The sequence below is a fragment of the Diceros bicornis genome, unplaced genomic scaffold (assembly GCF_020826845.1).
Source record: "Diceros bicornis minor isolate mBicDic1 unplaced genomic scaffold, mDicBic1.mat.cur scaffold_108_ctg1, whole genome shotgun sequence".
Taxonomy (NCBI): domain Eukaryota; kingdom Metazoa; phylum Chordata; class Mammalia; order Perissodactyla; family Rhinocerotidae; genus Diceros; species Diceros bicornis.
The window spans coordinates 110,530-124,208 of record NW_026691022.1 but is presented as its reverse complement, the minus strand read 5'-3'; positions in this window follow the sequence as shown (position 1 = coordinate 124,208).

Below are 13,679 nucleotides of genomic sequence, written 5' to 3'. Positions count from 1 at the left end.
TTTTTTTTTTTTGCATGTGGATATCCAGTTGTTCAAGCACCATTTACTGGAAAGTCTATTTACTCCATTGCATTGCCTTTGCTCCTTTGTCAGAGATCAGTTGACTATACTTATGTGGGTCTATTTTGGGGCTCTCGATTCTTTGAGAAATATAGATTCCATTGATCTATATTTGTCTATTCTTTTACTAATACCACACTGTCTTTGTTACTGTAGCTTTATGGTAAATCTTAAAGTTGGGTCTTGTCAGTTCCCTCTCTTTATTCTTCTCCTTCAGAAATGTGTTAGTTATCAGTTATTTTTTTAAATGTTCAGTAGAATCCTCTTATAGTGTAATTTGACCTAGACTTTTCTTGATTGGAAGATTTAAAATTACTAATTCAATCTCATTTCTTGTTAAGAATTTCCTCCTCTCATATTTTTTATGTGTATTTTGTGAATGATTGATGTTAATTCTGTTTTAAACTTGTGGTAGAATTTGCCAATGAAGTCATTGTGTCTGTGATTTCCTTTGTGGGAAGTTTTTTGATTATGAATTCAGTCTCTTCAGTTGGTATTTATCTAGCTTATTATCTATCTCTTTGAGTCAGTTTCAGTATTTTTTGCTTTCTTTTAGAATTTATCAATCTCATCTAAGCTATTTAAATTTTGGTATAAATTTTTCATAGTATTCCCTTAGCATCTTTTTTTTTTTTAAATGTAAGATTAGTAGTGTTATTCCTTTCTTTATTTCCTATTTTAGTAATTTTGTACTTCTCTAATTTTTCTTGGTCAGCCTACTAAAGATTAGTTAATTTTGTTTATATTTGGAAAGAATAAACTTTTGATTTGGTTTATTTTCTGTGTTGTCTTTCTGTTTATTATTTTCTTCATTTTATTTCTATTCTTTATTAGGTCTTTCTTTCTCCTTGCTTTAAGTTTAATTTGCTCTTTTTTCCTAGAATCTCAAGGTGGAAATGTAATTTATTGATTTGAGATTAGTCTTTTTCAACATAGACATCTACAGTGCTAAATTTTCCTGTAAGCACAGTATCTGCATCCCATAAGTTTTGGTATGTTGTGTTTTCATTTTTATTCATCTCCAAGTATTTTCTAACACCTCTTGTGACTTCTTCTTTGACCCATTGATTACACATATTTGTGAATTTCTCATATTTGTTGTGTTGGGATTTCCTATCCTAATCTTCCTAATATGATTTAGGAATTCATCCTAGGATGATTTAGGAATTCATCCTAAATAGGGTGATTTCCTATATAAATTTATTTTGGTCAGAGAACAGACTTTGTGTCATTTAATCCCTTTAGATATATTGTTGTAAAGCCTAGAATATAGTTTATCTAAAGTATGTTCCATATTCACTTGAGAATAATGTGTATTCTGCTATTGTTGGTTGGAGTGTTCTGTAGATGTCTCTTAGGTCTAGTTGGTTTATAATGTTTTTCAAGTCTTCCTTCTTTCTTGATCTTCTGCCTAATTTTTCTACCCGTTATTGAAAATGAGATATTGAAGGCTCCATTATTAATGTTGAATTGTCTATTTTTCCTTTCAGTTTAGTCCGTTTCTGCTTCATGTCTTTTATTGCTATATTGTTAGGTGCATATATGTTTATAATTATTATATAGTCTCGGTGAATTGACTTTCTTCTTATAATAAAATGTCCTCTTTGTGTCTAGTAACAAGTCTTATGTTAAAGTCTAATTTTTCTGATGTTAACATAGCCACTCCAATTCTCTCTTGGTTTTCTTTTATATGGTATATTTTCCCATCATTTTAATTTCAATCTATTTGTGTCTTGATTATGAAGTGTGTCTCTTGTAGACAGCATATAGTTGGAACATTTAAAAAATTCATTTTGCCAATCTCTGCCTTTAGATAGGGTGTTTAATTTACTTACATTTAATGAATTTAAGGACTAGGTGGATTTATATTTGTCACTTTGCTATTTATTTTCTGTAAGTCTTATACATTTTTTTATTGCTCTATTCCTTTGTTCTTGTCTTCCTTTGTTTTAAACATAGATTTGCAGTGTACTATTTTAATCCCTTGTTTCTTTTACTATTTTTTGAGTTGTTTCTTAGTGGTTGCCCTGAGGATTGCAATTGAAGGAATTGATTTCAATTGCAGCTGAAGTCTGCTGTCAGTCTTGTTGAGCATCCCTTGAACATAATGTGTCATTTTTGTCTTGCTGCTTCAAGATTTTCTCTTTGTCAAGACCAATAAATTCTGGGAATCTAATGTACAGCATGGTGACTATAGTTAATACTGTATTTTATATTTGAAATTGATAACAGAGTAGATCTTAAGTATTCTCACCACTCACACATGCACACAAAAGGTAACTACATGAGGTGATGAATATGTTAATTAACTTGATTCTGGTAATGATTTCACAATCTACAGAATTTTATTATATTAAATTATCACATTGTACACTTTAAATATATAAAATTTATATTTGTTAAAAATACCTCAATAAAGCTGAAAAAATATTTTCTGTCTTCCACTTTTGTAAATGTTACTATGATGAAGTTGTGAATCTTTTTGAGTTGATTCTACTCAGGATTTGTTGAGCTCCTTCAATGTGTATGTTAATATTTTTGATCTAATTTGGGAAAATTTCAGCCATTGTCCCTTCACATGTTTTTTATGCCTCTTCATTTTCTCTTCTTATGCTAGTTCCATGATGCATATGTTGGTATACTTGATGTTGTTTTATAGGTCTCTGAGTTGCCATTAATTTTTCTTCATTCTATTTTATTTTTGCTCTTGAGACTGGATAATTTTTTATTAACTTGTCTTCAAGTTCTCTGTTTATTTCTTCAACCAACTCTAATGTATTGTTAAAACTTTTTAATGATTTTTAATTTCAGCTATTATACTTTTCAACTCACTCCATAGCTTCTATTTGGTTCTTCCTTATGGTTTCTATATATTTATTAATATTCTCTTTTTGGAGAGATATCATTGTAATGCTTTTCTTTAATTCTTTAGACATAGTTTCTCTCAGTTCCTTGGACATATTTATAACTGATTAAGGTCTTTTCCCACTTAATCTAAAATCTGGGCCCTCTCAGGAACACTTTCTGTTGGCTGCTTTTTTTCCTGTATGTGGCATACTTTCCTGTTTTTTGCATATCTCATAACTTTTTACCAAAAGTTTACCAGATCATATACTGTAATAATTCTGGTATCAGAGTTTTCTACCTGCTCTCCCACTAAGATTTGTTGCTGTTGCTGTTTTTGTTGGTGTTTATTTTTGTTTGTTGTTTTTCTTGTTACTGCTTTTTTGTTTACTGAATTTCTTCAACTACTTCTGTAGATTCTCTATTCCCTACAGCAACTGAATTCTTTGTCAGCATAGTTTTAAAGTTCCTGATTTAATTTTTAAACATTGCTTCCTAGGGGTCACACCTGGGTCAATATTATTTAGTAGTGAACCAGTGGTTGTCAGAAGTTTCCTTATATGCCATCCTGTATGTCTCGGGGCATCTATGTGAAAAAGCTGGCTTTCTGATGTCAGGTAGTTCATGAGACAGCCTTAGTTTTCAGTTCCTACTTTCACAGGGCCTCAAGGTCAGCGAGAGGTGGTGATTTCTCCTGTCTCCTTTCCAGGTCTTTCCTGGGCATGCACACAGTCTTGCAGACATGCACAGCCTTTTAGATAGCCAGGAATTTATGGGAGCATTTTAAATTTCCCTGTGTTCATCTAGTTCTCCAGAATTTCCTTCAACTTTCTCCCAAACTCTCAGTTTGCCTGAACTAAGCTCATATCCTTGGGCCACTGAGATATTGCCAGCAGTTTGCTATTGTTTTGGTAATGTCCTGGGCTTAGGTTCTCTGCCACCAGCACCCCCAGTTGATCTCTGAGTCAAATCCAATAGCCACCACACTGAAAACAAATTTCCCAGGGAGTTCAAAGTTCGTACAAAATACTGACTGTGTTCTGGGGATAGTGTTTTTAATGGAATTTCAAAATTAGTCAAATCTCTCCATTGTCTGCAAAGCTGCTGTCTTTTGGCTACCACACCAATGAGCTGGGGAGGAAGGGAAGATGGGAATAGCCCCAAGTTACAGTGTCACCAACCTTACTGTTCTACCAAAGCTCATAAAGTTCTCTTGCATACACCATTTTCAGCTCATTCCATTGCTTTAATTAATTGCCAGAATTCCAAAATGGCTTATTTTACTTGTTTTGCCAGTATTTTAATTATTTTAGAGGGAAATCAAGTTGACTGAGTCTTCACTCCGGAATTCCAGAAGCCAGTCTGTCTCAATGATATTTTGTGATTACCAATCTAGAGATTAGTAATCTAGATTACTAATCCATTAGGATTAAAAAAATTTAGTACTGTTTAAAACGTTGAGTATCATTTAAAACAATACTCAATATATTATAGGAAAACTGCTGAGAATTTAGTATTATATAAATTTTACTTTTACATTATGCTGTAATCTTCAAAGAAAAATTATTTCTTTATTTGGGTGCAATATATTATTAATGAATGCATGATGAAATAGTGTGAAAGGATTCTAATATACACACATATTTTATTTCTCATACAACAGAATGTTGAATGAAATGATTAAAGCACACAATTTTATATAGCTGATTCTGATTATTCCTTTTTTTAAATGACATTTTTGAATTATTATGAAGTGAATTAGGATGGGAGCATCATGAGCAACCTCAACATTCTATGGAATTGCTCAGCCACCATGCTAAAAGCTTACACACCCAGAACTTACAGGACTTAATGAAAATCAGAGCAATTAAAACCACACTATTGATTAGGCTTAGCAGGAAAAAACTTCAAATTCTGTGGCTTGAACAGTGAAAGTCTTAGTGCACTAAATGCTTTACAGCTGGACCATCGTCCTACTCATTTTTCTCAGTGAAATGTTTGTTGTTTCCTACAAAATAAAAAACAGATGAAAAAAGTAGGTGATCTAAACTATGTGAATGATTAAGTTTGGAGCAAACCAAAAACTCACAGCCTTCTTCTGAGACATCCGTTCAACTAGCTCTATATAGATTTGAAAAGTTGTAGAAAATATCTGTGTATCTATTGACATGAAAACCTTTGAATCAAATAAGGCTGACACATTAGTGCTTTGCATATTTTTGGAATTTTTCCATCTTGGATTGAAATAGCCAACTTAGTTATGTTTTTCATACAATACCAGAATACCATAAGGGACTGTGTAGGGTAGTCCTGGGTTATAATCTGAATCCCGGAGCAGTTTCTTTGGTTTACTTAATATTCTCCTTTCTCTGAGCTGCCTTTTCAGTCTCAGTTATTTTACAGAACTTTGGTGTAAGTGATCCATTTGACGCTTAATTATGCATCGTCTTGGACTTACATTGAAAAGTTTTACTGCCATATAACTTCCCCCATGTTTCTGTACTATCTCTCCCAACTACATTGTGAGTAATTTGATGACAAAAAAATCTTACCCCTTAAAAAAATAGTTTTGGTGTAAACAATGTGTACAATGATGGATGATGATTAGTCTTTGGGTGGTGAACATGATGTTAACTACACAGAAATTGAAATATAATGAAGTACACCTGAAATTTATAAAATGTTATAAACTGATATTACCTCAATAAAAAAAATGTTCCCCACCAAAACAATAGTTTCATACTGGATAGCCTTACTTCCAATCAGTATTGCAGCATTTAGTAATTTGATTAGGTAAGACCTGTGCAAATTTCTAAGCAATATCATCCTCTTAAAAATAATAAAGTTAATCTGAGGTCCCTGAAGGCTGGGAGAAGAAGAGAATAAACTTAAAGGTAACACTACAAAAGCTCAAAATGACTCTTTTACTTAAGAATCATGACTAAGAGCATTTTGGGGTTTTGGTAGAGGTGTGGGATCTTCTGTTTCAAAGACTTCAGCATTACTTTCCATATCACCTTTCAGTATGGAGTTGACTTTAAATAATGAAGATGTGTGTGAGTTCAAATGCTAACATTGAATTAGGAATTTTTGGTCTTCCCTAAACAGTGGCTTCATCTTTTTGTTCAGTAAAACTGATCACCTAAAATGAGTTTCTTTCAGATTATTTTGGGTTTTGTTTGGTTTTGTTTTAGGGTTTATTATTTCCCTGTAAGGAAAACTGTAGTTTACATTTCCCTCTGCTGGTTTAACAGTCATTAATGTGCAAAGCACAAGGCATGCCTCAAAACCATCAGTAACTTCACAATAAGAAGTCAGAAAGAGCAAAGGCCTTGCAGAAGAAGCACCAGGGAAAATAGGCTTAATAGCAACAAGATGGACATTTCTGGGCGAAAACATATTTTAGGTCTCTCTTTTTATTTTTTTTAATGAAAAACATAATTTGATTCATTCTCCTTTTTGTATGCATAAAATTTAGATGAATGTATAATTATGTTACTTAAGTCTCTTAGAAATTTAAGAATATGGTGAATAGAACTGGATTTTGAGTATGAGCTTCCTCAAGTCATTCTCTTGCATTGAGTCAGTTGCCTCAGGAAAATTTTAGCTCACGTGACTAAACATCATTTATTGACCTACTCTTTATGCATCTCAATAAATCCCAGCCGTAGAATGGTGAAATTTTAGAGTGGCAAGGACCTTTATCATAAATTGTTCAATTTCCACAGATAGTTTAATGGCACAGTCAGAGTAGTCTTGGCTACCACTTATCAAAGACCACTAAATGCTGGGTATTTTGCATACATTATTTCTTATACTAACCCCCAAAAGACACTCTCCCTATCTTACAAAGGAAGACATTGAGATGCAGAAAAGTTATTTGCCCAAGCAAAAACTGGTGGCAAGGATTCCATTCTAAGTTACTCTATTTCTAAATCTTTCTCATCTTCCCCAAAACCCCCACCATACCTCATTGCTTTCTCTTGAATTTAGATTCTACATTCTTACTTTCCTGCCCCAGTGTTTTTTCCCATTACACCACTGTCTCGGATAACCACAAAGTGATTTGGAAATATATTGCTTCATTGTTTATATTGTCTATTCTGAAATAATATTAATTATCTTTCCCTCCTTTAAAACAATTTTAAGCTGCTTGATTCTTTGAACTATCTTGCTTCTGTCTTTTACTACATCAATATAAAAGACTTTATCCAATATAGATAAAGACGTCATACAACTCAAGAATAAGAAGACAAACCAACATAAAAAGGGAAAATATTTAAACAAAACTTCACGTGAGAAGATATATAAATAGGAAATATGCACATGAAACAGTACTCAACATCATTATTTATCAGAAAAATTAAATATAAAAGCACAAAGAGATGCCACTTTGTATCAACTATCACCATCTATAATGGATAGTATTAAAAAGACTGACAAGAGAGGGCATGGCACGGTGGCGTAGCGGTTAAGTTCACTGGCTCCACTTTGGTAGCCTGGGGTTCATAGGTTTGGATCCCGGGCACAGACCGACACACCATTTGTCAAGCCATGCTGTGGCAGCATCCAATATAAAGTAGAGGAAGATGGGCACAGATGTTAGCCCAGGACCAATGTTCCTCTGCAAAGAGGATTGGCAACGGATGTTAGCTCACAGCTAATTTTCCTCACCAAGAAAAAAGACAATAATACTAAGTGTTGGTGAGATTATAATAAGCAACTGGAATTCTCATTTATTTCTGGTAGGAATGTAAGTTACTACAACCTCTGGAAATCAGCTTGGAAGGTTCTCATAAAGTTAAAAGTACCCCTAAAATCTGATTCAGCAATTATTTTCCTAGGCCTTTATTCAATAGAAATAAAAAGTGTCCATACAAAGATTTGTATACAAATGTCTATAGAAGCTTTATTTATAAGAGCTAAAACTGGAAGCAGTGCAATGCCCACCAACAGTTGAATGGATAAACAAGTTGTGGTATATCCATACATTGGAATACTACTTAAAAAAATTTTCTTAAAGGCCTATTGATACAGGAACAACATAGATGCATTTCCAAATCATAATGATGATCAAAAGAAGTGAGACACAAAAGAGTAGACACCATATGATTCTATTTACATGAAACTCCAGGAAGGTCATTTCTAATCTATGGTGATAGACATTGCATCAATGGTTTCCTGAGGGCAAGATTGTGGAGTGGGGATTGACTGAGGAGGCACAGGGGAAATTTTTGAGGTGATGAAAATTTTGTCTATTTTCATTGTAATGGTGTTTACATAATATGCATATATTTGTCAAAATACATCAAATTCTATACATAAAATGAGTGCATTTTCCTGTATGTAAATTCTACCTCAATAAAATTGATTTTAAAATAAAAGAGAAAGATGGGATGGCAATATCTACATCACAATTATTGTGAGGATTTGAGGAGATGTCATCTGTGAAAGTACCTACCATATTGTGAACATTCAATGACTAGTAGAAATTATTACTCTGTTCTTCATTCCTTTTCTTGTTATATTTTGAGTCCATTTCAAACTAATTAATGATTTAATCTTAACAAATCTCCAATCAATTCCAATGTATGGGGGTTTTCCCCACACCATCAAGCAATTCTCCAACACCAGCTGGAGTCCTACAATTCAACTCAGTATGACACTGTTTACCTTGACATAGTGTCAGATCCCACAGGTTAAGGGCTCAGTCCCACAAGACAACCTTTCCCTTCAGACACCAATCTCAAGCCCAGGTTGTCACCTGTACTTCTGAACAACTGGCTATAGATAGGAGGTTCCCACAAGCCCCTCCTTCCGTTTGATTAATTTTCTAGAGAAGCTCATAGATGTCAGAGAAACATTTGACTTATTAGATTACTGGTTTATTATAAAAGGATATACTCAGGAACAGGCAGATGGAAGAGATGCATAGGGCAAGGTATGGGGACATGATGTGGAGCTTCTATGCTCTATCTGGGCACAATTCTCCCCTAATCTCCACGGGTTCACCAGCCCAGAAGCTCTCTGAACCCATCCTTTTGAATTTTTATGGAGGCTTTATTACATAGCCATGATTAATTAAATCCTTGGCTATTGGTGATTGAACTCAATCTCCAGCCCCTCTCCCTGCTCTCTGGAGGTCATGGGTAGGACTGAAAGTTCCAACCCTCTAATGACATGGTTGGCTCCACCAGCAAGCAGCTCCCATCCTTTGGGGCTTTCCAAAAGTCACCTCATTAACATAACAAAAGACACTTTAATCACTCTCTTGGCAGAAAATTCCAAGGGTTTAAGAACTCTGTTCCAGGGACAGGGATGAAGACTACATATATATATATATATATATATATATATATATCTTACTATAAGTTACAATATCACAAAACTTGAGCAAGACTTTAGTTGCTTTCATGGGATATGATATAGTGTGATCCAATTCCAGTCAAATATGGAAGATTGGGCTTTTCATTCCAACCCACCACCCATTTCATAGCAAGATCTTCACCCAATTTTTGGGGGGCAAGGCATGCTAATATTGTAGGATGTTTAAAAGACTGGATAATCAGATGGAGCTCTGCAAATAATAATATCCACAAAATATATAATATACACATTGGAGGAAATAATACTTGAAGTAAATTGTTCAAGACATTGTTACTGACATGGTTGAAGCTTTAACTAATTTAAAAATAATTTGTTGGAATTAATTGTATATCCATGAAATTAGCATTCTTTTCTATGCACATGCTCTCTAACTTGATGGTTCCCTTACAGACTTTATTTGCAAAATGTTTTAAAGTTTATTAAACTTTTTGACAAATGTTATGTCTTGATATAATCATTCCTTTGCCAAATTTTGGATGACTGCCTCTCTCTCATTCTATTCATTTGTCTCTCTTAGCCTAGCTGACTGGAATTCTGTTTCTTCATAAGTCTTTTTCATGTTGTTTACTGTGACATTAACTGTAACAAAATAATATAAGCACAGACAAATTATAGCTTCAATCATGACATTGTTACCAAACCAGGTTCGTTTTGCCTGCCACACGATTATGCCAATCACTGAGATGACGAGTTTGCAAAGAGAAAGGGTTTAATCACAAGGCAGCTGAGCAAGGAGATGGGCGAACCAATCTCAAATCCACCTCCCCAAAAAATGGGGATTAGAGATACTTAAGGGATAAAGGGGTGGGGTGGCCTGAAGTAAGGGAATAGACGATTGGAGGAGAGGAGGAGTGAGGTAATTGCTGATCCGTGCAAGCACAGTCAAGCTTCTTGGCTTTTCATAGGACACATGTTCATAAAATGGCGGTGTTACCGTAATCTGAGGGTGGAGTTTTCAGTTCTTTGAAATCAAAGGGTCACCTATCTGCCATCCACACAGGCCCAGTTGATGAGTCGGGGTCTTACCCAGCCTGAATTGGATAAGAAGTCGACTTTCAGTTCCTGAAAAACTTAAGCACCACACTTGTTGCTCTGGTGACCTAAGCAGCAGAGATGTGTGTGTGTGTGTGTGTGTGTGTGTGTGTGTGTTTAAGTGTGTATATAAGGATTGGAAAACAAAATTGTAAGGTATTGTAATTAAGAATGACATACCTGTCTACATATAAAACCCAAAAGAATCTATAAACTCATAATTCATAAACCATTGGTATGCTTTTTAACAGAAAATCAGAAGAGAACAACAAGTGCAATGTTATACACCATATGCCATTAATGAAGGGTCACTAAAAGTAATGTTTTAAAAAAAATACAGAAGCAATATAGTACCTGGGAATAAATACAACAAAGATGTGCAGAACTTTTATGAAGAAAAGTATTCCAGCATAGTGTTGTTATAAGGAAAGAAACATTTACTCACGTAAAAGAATAAAATATCCAGAAACAGACTCATGGAATTATGGAAGTGTCATTCAAGACAGAATTAACTTTGCAGTCAGCAGGAGAAAGCATAGACTTCCATAAATAGTGTGGAAACAACTGGCCATCCTTGGGGAAAATAAAGTGAAATTGAATCCATCCCTTGCACCATGAACAAGAGTTAGGACAATAAAAGTGAAAGACAAAACACACTATTAGAAGATAATTTGGAATTCATATTTATGGCCTCAGGAGACAGAATGGTTTATTAAACAAGACGTAAAAACCATTGAGAAAAGATTGATATACTCAATTACAGTGAAATTAGTAACTTCTGTTCACTAAAAGACACCGGAAAAGGGGTAAATTAACGAGGCACAAAATAGGATCAAATATTTGCCACACATGTTACTGACATAGATTGGAATCCATAATTTATAAATTATTCCTACTAAAAGCAAGACAAGCCAATACAAAATGTGCATAAAATTTCAATATGAATTTAAAGAAGATGAGACAGGATTGTCCAATAAACATATGAAATTGTGTATAACTTATAGTCATGGAGAGGAAAATTAAAACCACAATGAGATACCATTTCAGATCCATCAAATTGGCAACAACTTACAATGTGTCACAATACTGAGAGTTAAAAAGGATGTGGAGCAGTAGAAATACTTGCACAGCCTGGGTGGGAGTATAAATGAGAGCAACTGCTCTAGAACACAATGCAGCTTTATCTAGTAACCTTACAGACATGCACAAACTCTGATGCAGCAATTGCGCTTGAAGGTCTGGAACCCAGAGAAACTATTGCACAAAAGTGTGTGAGTGGACATGTACAATATTGTGGAAATATTGTTTGCAAAAACAAACACGTGGAAACAACAAAAATGTGCATCCAAAGAATGGGCATATAAATTGCTGTATATTAACATAACAAAATACTCCAAAGCAGTAAACATCAATGAAAGATAGCATGGAAGAATCTCAGGGATATGATGTTTAGTCAAAAGCAAGTTGCTAAAGAATGATTCCAACACAGTGATGCAGTGTGGCTCCAAGTACGTAAAATCTAAAAACATAATACACCAGATAATATATTATTTATGCTAAAAAATATATATGGTAAAAATATAAAGAAAAAGCAAGTAAGTTATAAATACAAATTTAGGCCAGTAGGCACATCTGCTGAGGGGGGGAAGAGAGGAGGTGGATGTGGAGGAGAATCATATGGTCTATTCCAAAGTTGATGTCAATGTTCTTCTTCTTCAGCTGAGTGGGGTGTACATTGGTGTTTATGGTATGTTTACTTTATGTTCTACATGTACTATATCTATATTACCTTGTGTCTATACAATACTTTTAAAATCAATTGAAATGAAAATGTAAAACTAACAGAAGAAAATATCCACAAAAACATTAATTTAGGAAGGGGTGAAACAGATAAAGCATGGCACCAAAGTTCAAAAAATAAAAGACAAGGTCAAATAAAACAAAATAAAGAGAACTTTTGTAATATGGAAAGGAAAATATCCCTTGCTAAATCAAATTAAAATTAAAAGATAAATTGAGTATAAGTATTTCAAACATATATAATAAAATCAATATTCTTAATGAATAAAATAGTTTATCAAACAATATGAATAAGATAGTCACTCCAATTTTTAAAAAGAGTGAAGGACGTGAATAGGCAATTCAAACAAAAAGAAATATACACAGTCAATAAAGTTAAGGAAAAATTACACGTTACTAGCAAGAAAGGGAAAGCAATTAAAATGTTTTTGTTGTCTATCAAGTTGCCAAGATTTTGTAAAGATTATTGTCAATGTTGATGAGTCATATACATTGCTCCATTCTTACAACTTTCCTAGAGGACAGCTGGCAATAAATATTAAACATTTTAAAATTGAATGCTCTTAGTCAATAATTCATTCTCTTGTGAATTTAACTTAAAGAAAAAAGGCAAATAGCTAAATAAATATTTGTCCTCTAGAATGTTCCAACATAGTGTGTGTGGTTACAAAAAAACTTGCTAAAATGTAAAGATTCCACAATGTTGGTGTCTTAAGTAATGCATAGAGACAGGAGAGAGATTTACAGCATTTTGAAAAGTGAATCCAAGCAAGTTACACAGCCTAAGGTAGAGTGATATTCCACTTTATAGGAAAATGTAAATATCCATGTATAGAAAGATTGAGAAGGAGAGAAATACAAGCAAAGAAAAAGAGAGAAATGGAGGGAGGGAAACAGAAACGAAGAGAGAAGGACAGAAAAGATGAAGAGAATGCTGGGAGGATTTGCAGCAGAATGTTATAGCAGGATCTCCAGGTCAAATTGACAAAATAATTGTCTCCTTTCCTTTTAAAAAATTTGTAATTTATAAATTTTTCACATTCATCTCACACGAAATTTTAACAAGGAATAGAACATAACAAAGCAACAATTAAGCCGGTGAGAACTGTTTTTGGTGGAGAGCAAAGAAACCCAACAGTTTTAGGAACAAAGCCCTCTCCGAAGGTGTGAAGTGTTCCAGCCCAGATTAGCACGGGGGGGTAAGAGAGGCCTGAACTTGGCGTGAATTTTCAGCTGTTTCTCTTCCCTCTTATCCGTCTTTACAAAATAGAAGACGCAAGTGCGGAGTTCAGAGAAGTGACACAGCACGATGCGGATGCCAGCGGGGTCATTGTCCGCCTGCACAGGCTCAGGGGAAACTGCCCACACACTGAAGGCCATCTGCGAAGGATGCTGCCATTTAATACGGGTTCCAGCAACTCACCTGTCAACTTTGTGTCTCCAGCTGACCCACACAGCCGTGTGCCATGTCACACATTGGGCTGGAATGATCCCTTGGCAGCTGCGTTAAAGCCCAGGACATGAGAAAGTGGACACGCTGACAGAGACCAGGTGAG